Raw genomic sequence first — 6,218 nt, 5'->3', positions numbered from 1 at the left:
GCACCAGAAGGAAAAATGTGAGTAATAACAAATGGGCCAAGCCACCTTGAACGAAGCTTGCCTGGAAACAACTTAAGTCGAGAATGAAACAAAAGAACTTTCTGTCCAACGACAAAGTGTTTCTTCCTAATCATACGGTCATGGAACGATTTGGTCTTCTCCTTGTAAATCATAGCCGAATCATAGGCCTCATTTCGAATCTCTTCAAGCTCATGCAATTGCAATTTCCTATGCAATCCGGCCTCGTCAATGTCCATGTTAAGATTCTTCACAGCCCACCATGCACGATGCTCAAGCTCCACGGGTAGATGGCATGCCTTGCCATAAACTAATCGAAACGGTGACATTCCAAGAGGAGTCTTGTATGCGGTTCTATAAGCCCAAAGAGCATCATCCAATCTTTGAGACCAATCTTTGCGTGATGGTCCAACTGATTTCTCTAAAATTATCTTGATCTCTCGATTAGAAAGCTCAACTTGTCCACTTGTTTGGGGGTGATAAGGCGTAGCAACCTTATGCTTGATACCATACTTCCTCAACAACGCCTCAATGGTCCGGTTGCAAAAATGAGATCCTCCATCACTAATGATTGCTCTTGGCATACCAAACCTAGAGAAAATGTTAGAACGAAGGAAATCTGCAACAACTCGAGAATCATTAGTCCGGGTGGCTTTTGCTTCCACCCATTTCGAAACATAATCAACACAAACGAGTATGTACAAGAAACCATTAGAGTTTGGAAAAGGTCCCATGAAATCGATACCCCAACAATCAAATAGTTCAATAGTCAAGATAGGATGCATCGGCATTTGATCTCTAGAACTTATGTTTCCCATGCGTTGGCATCTATCACAAGTCATGCAAAACTGGTATGCATCTTTAAAGATCGTAGGCCAAAAGAAACCACATTCCAACACCTTAAGAGCAGTCCTACGTGAACCAAAATGTCCTCCACCAGACTCAGAATGGCAAAAAGTAAGTATAGAATGATGTTCAGATTCAGGGACACACCTCCTAATGATTTGATCAACACAATGTTTCCACAAGTATGGTTCATCCCAAACATAATACTTAGCTAATGCCTTGAGTCTATTCTTTTGAGCATGCGATAAAGTATCCGGAAATTGCTTAGAAACTAAATAATTCACAATATCTGCATACCATGGCTCACTTACCTCAACTCGAAAGAGTTGCTCATCCGGGAAACTCTCTTGGATAGCCAAGGGCTCAGCATCTCTCACCAAACGACTCAAATGATCCGTCACAACATTGTCACTGCCCTTCTTGTCCTTGATTTCGAGATCGAACTCTTGGAGTAAGAGAATCCATCGAATCAATCTTGGTTTTGCATCCTTCTTCGTCATTAAGTACTTCAAAGCTGCATGGTCAGTGTAAACAATAACTTTGGATTGAAGTAAGTAAGAACGAAACTTATCTAGAGCAAAGATCACGGCAAGAAGTTCTTTTTCAGTTGTGGTGTAGTTTTGTTGAGCATCATTGAGCGTTCGTGAGGCATAATAGATGGCATAGGGCTGCTTATCCTTCCTCTGCCCTAGCACGGCTCCAACTGCATAGTCGGAGGCATCACACATCAACTCAAATGGCAAGGACCAATCCGGCGGTGCCATGATTGGTGCCGAAGTTAAGAGCTTCTTCAAAGTCTCGAATGCAAGCTTGCAATCATCATCAAAGTGAAAGGGAACGTCTTTTTGAAGCAATGAACTCATTGGTCTCGCAATCTTGGAAAAGTCCTTGATAAACCTACGATAGAAACCTGCATGTCCAAGAAACGATCGAACATCCCTCACACTTGTGGGGAGGGGTAAGTGACGCACAAGATCTATTTTAGACTTATCAACCTCAATTCCTCTAGATGAAACAATATGGCCTAAGACAATGCCTTGCGTAACCATGAAATGACATTTTTCCCAATTCAAAACCAAGTTAGTTTCTTCACAACGTTTAAGCACAAGTTCCACATTCTCTAAACATGCATCGAAATTCTCACCATAAACAGAGAAATCATCCATGAAAACTTCAATTTTAGAACCAATATACTCAGAGAAAATGTGATACATACAACGTTGAAACGTACCTGGAGCGTTGCATAAACCAAAAGGCATGCGACGATACGCAAACGTACCAAAAGGGCATGTGAATGTCGTCTTTTCTTGATCTTCCTCCGCAACACTAATCTGATTGTATCCACTATATCCATCAAGGAAACAATAGAAAGAATGACCCGCCAATCTCTCAAGCATTTGATCAATGAATGGCAACGGCATGTGCTCCTTCCTTGTTGTGGCGTTGAGCTTTCTATAGTCGATACACACACGGTGACCAGTCACCGTCCTTTGAGGCACTAACTCATTATCTTTGTTCTTTACCACCGTGATTCCTGACTTCTTTGGTACAACTTGAATGGGAGATATCCACCTACTATCCGAGATGGGGTAGATCACGCCACAATCGTGCAACTTAGTGATTTCATCCTTTAAAACTTGCATCATTGGTGGATGAAGGCGTCTTTGACATTCCTTGGTTGGTTTGGCACCATCTTCAAGCAAAATTCGGTGCACACACATGGTAGGGCTGATTCCTTTGATGTCGGCTAGGGTCCATCCTATTGCCGTCTTGTGTTTCTTTAACACTTCAATCAATCTTTCCTCTTGTTCCTCGTTGAGTGCAGATGAAATGATCACGGGCAATGTATCCTCATCTCCCAAAAATGCAAACTTCAAGTGGTCCGGAAGAACCTTAAGATCAAGCTTTTGGGCTTGCACCACAGAAGGAAGATTCTTGTTAGTAGTTAAGAGAATTGGACTAGGAGAGACATAACTTACCTCACGTGGCGAAACCTCAAGAGAGGCCACATTCTCTAGTACAAATGATGGCACGGCATCATTGGCTTCCAACTCAGAAACGTTGGAGCCATCACTTGCAAATCCGGCCCCTTGGGCAATGGTGAGTGCCAACTCGTCATGTGCCAAGGTATCTAGATAGTTATCTGCAAGGGAATCAAGAATGTCAACTGAAAAACAATCACTTAATTCCGAAAGGGGATACCTCATAGCTTCAAAGATGTTGAAGCTAATCACTTCACCGTCGAACTCAAAGGTGAGTGATCCACTAAACACATCAATCTTCGTTCTTGCAGTCCTCATAAAGGGACGCCCCAACAGAATAGGGACCTCCTTGTCATCTCCTTCAGTTGGCTCCATGTCAAGGACATAGAAGTCCGCAGGGAATATCAAGCTCGAAACCTGCACAAGAACATCTTCAACATAGCCCAAAGGGACTTTGTTGGAACAATCTGCCAATCGAATCACAACATTATCTCGTTTCAAATCACCTAGACCTAGATCCTCATAAATATAGTAAGGCATTACATTGATCGATGCACCTAAGTCTAACATTATCTTTTCAAATGTCATGTTTCCGATTGTACAAGGGATAGAAAAACTCCCTGGATCCTTAAGCTTTGGTGGTAGCTTCCGTTGGAGCACGGCAGAAACCGTCTCACTCATTGTGACAACCTCCTTCTCTCGAGTCATCCTCTTATTAGTGCACAATTCTTTCAAAAACTTAGCATACCTAGGATTCTGTTGTATGCATTCAATAAGAGGCATATTCACTTCCACCTTTTTGAAAATGTCGAGCATGACTTGATCAGAGTCATTCTTCTTTTGCTTTGCAAATCTATTGGGGAAGGGAACACGAGGAAGAGCATTAGTTGAAACTAAACCACTAGAGTTAGGATCCTTACCTTTGTCATGTGCGTCATGATCACTTGTGGGAAGAGGCACGACATCATTAGCTTTAGAGGAGGCAGGGTCTTTCTCTATGTCATTAGCATTGAAACTCTCGGCCTCTTTTCCTTTAGAAGGCACGGCCTTCTTGTTTTGCTGCAATTGAGCATCCAAGATCCTCCCACTTCTTGTCATCATGGCCTTCACGTTAGGATTTGGCTCAGTTTGGCTCGGCAACTTACCTCCTTCATGAATCTTTCCCATGAAGTCAATCACTTGTCCCATCTGCTTCTTAAGCTCGGTTATGTCTTTAGAATGAGCTTGTTGACCTGTAACTAAAGCTTGAGTAGCAGAGTTTAAATTTTGTTGCCCTTGAGCAAGGGACTTCAAAAGTTCATCATAGTTAGGTGCAGGTGCATTATTTGAACCATGAATGTTAGAGTTAAAGGGAACAGAACCTTGAGGTACCTGAGGCCTCACAAACAAACCTGAAGGACGAGGTCCTTGACCTTGAGCATTGGACGGTTGAGCATTGTTGTTCCAACGAAAATTTGGATGATCTCTAAGTCCAGAGTTGTATGTGTTCGAGTATGGATCGTACCTAGGCCTTTGTTGCCCCATGAAGTTCAACTCTTCTTCAGTCATTGCACCATTTGGACAATTTTCAGTCGTGTGATCTTTGAAAGAACAAATACCACATGCTTGATTGTTGATGCTCGAACCATTGAATGCCTTGACTAGAACGTCAAGCTTCCTTTCTAAAGTAGCCATCTGATTTCTTGCATCAACATCATATACCCCACGGCTCTTGCTTCCTCTCTTCTCCTTGGAACTAAATTGGCGATTGTTGTCAGCCAAGTCATCAATCAAGGTGTAAGCTTCTTGACTGGTCTTGTTCATGAATGTACAGCCACATGCCGAATCCACCATACTCTTGTTAATGGTGTCGAGTCCTTCATAGAAGAATTGCACCAAGTCATCCAACGAAATACCATGGTGAGGGCACTTTCTTTGTAGTTCTTGAAATTCCTCCCATGCCTCGTAGAGTGAATCACCATCCTTTTGAGTGAAGTTCTGAATCTCCCTCCTTAGTCTTTTCGTGAGTTGAGCAGGGAAGAATTGTTTCAAGAACTTCCTAGTCATTTCGTCCCATGTGGTGATGATTCCCGGAGGCAGAGAGTATAACCAACGTTTAGCATCATCCTTAAGGGTAAATGGAAACAAAAGCAACCTCAAGCCTTCTTGAGACAGATGATGAATCGATTGGAGCTTGCAAATGTCCAAGAACTCCCTAAGGTGAACATTAGGGTCTTCCATTGAGGAACCAGAATACTTAGGCAGCTGCCCAAGCAATTGAACCGGAATGGAGAAGTTGGCTTCATTAGGTGGAGTGAAAGCAATGCATGAAGGTGATTCAGGGGTGGTGGGGATGAAAGCATTCTTGAGTGCCATTGGAGCACCAACAAGAATTATGTCACGGTCCGCAATTGTGTCGAGCTCGGAATTGAAGATGAAGGGGAAGGTAAGATCCTCTTCTTCTTCTAATCTAGGTGAAGAGTTTAAGATTGAATTGCTTGGAGATGTTTCGAAATCTAAAGGTCCACTTGTGAAAGAGTTGTTTAAATCTCTAAGTGCTTGAATTCGATCCTTGAGCTCTCGTGTTCTCTTAGATATTTCGGACATGCATAGTACCTGTGACACGAAAGTTAAAGAGTTAGCATTGAAGAATACACAATGAACACATATAAATCGTGCCTTCCTTTAGTCATTCACACACACACTTATGGGGAAGGGCACGACACTATATTGTCAAGTTCACAAAGAGTTAGTTCTTTACGTTTACAGAAGTTCATACATTTCACAAGTTCTTTTTGCCATTTCAATGATTGAACGATCGATTGATTCTAAGTTGTAAACCAAGGTGGACGTGCGGCCTAAGTATGGATGCCTAGACACAAGATCAAGTCTTTGTTTCAAAAGGCCTGTAGCTCAATCAGAGATAGTGAACATGGTAGGACTCATTTGTTGAACTACGGAGAGCGAACTCCCTATCGACTCCATCACCGAGATGTATGTCAATCAATAGTTCTCTGAGATCCAATTTTGGTCCCATGCACCAGAGTAATAAGAGAGCGTGCCCCTTACTCAGCTGGACTTAAACTTGGGTGTTAGACAATTCTCCAAGTGTTAATAATAGCCGCCCTCAACCTCATGCAAAAACTTTGGAAGAAAACATGAGGGGTTGAGGCTAATATTAACAAAAGGAACTTTACCTATTCCGTTCGATTTACAACCTACAACAATCATTCATTCACTCATAAAAAATAACAACCTAAGATAAAATTACTATATGTTAGAACAAAGTAAGAAAAACATATACAAATTTACAATATAAACAGTGAATTCGAAATTAAAAGATTGGGATCCATAATGATGGATCCCCGGCAACGGCGCCATTTGATCGGCTCG

General features: G+C 42.1%; 1 non-coding gene across 1 annotated transcript; it reads left to right on the top strand.

Annotated features, from left to right (window-relative positions):
• Positions 1-4,737: 4,737 nt before the first annotated feature.
• On the top strand, positions 4,738-4,844 carry LOC126804628 (small nucleolar RNA R71). The gene has a single exon (XR_007673518.1). It is a non-coding gene; the product is annotated as a small nucleolar RNA R71 (small nucleolar RNA).
• Positions 4,845-6,218: the final 1,374 nt, after the last annotated feature.

Source organism: Argentina anserina, unplaced genomic scaffold (genome assembly GCF_933775445.1).
Source record: "Argentina anserina unplaced genomic scaffold, drPotAnse1.1, whole genome shotgun sequence".
NCBI classification, from domain to species: domain Eukaryota; kingdom Viridiplantae; phylum Streptophyta; class Magnoliopsida; order Rosales; family Rosaceae; genus Argentina; species Argentina anserina.
Note: the sequence above shows the minus strand (reverse complement) of the source record. Positions and strands in the feature narration are given on the sequence as shown.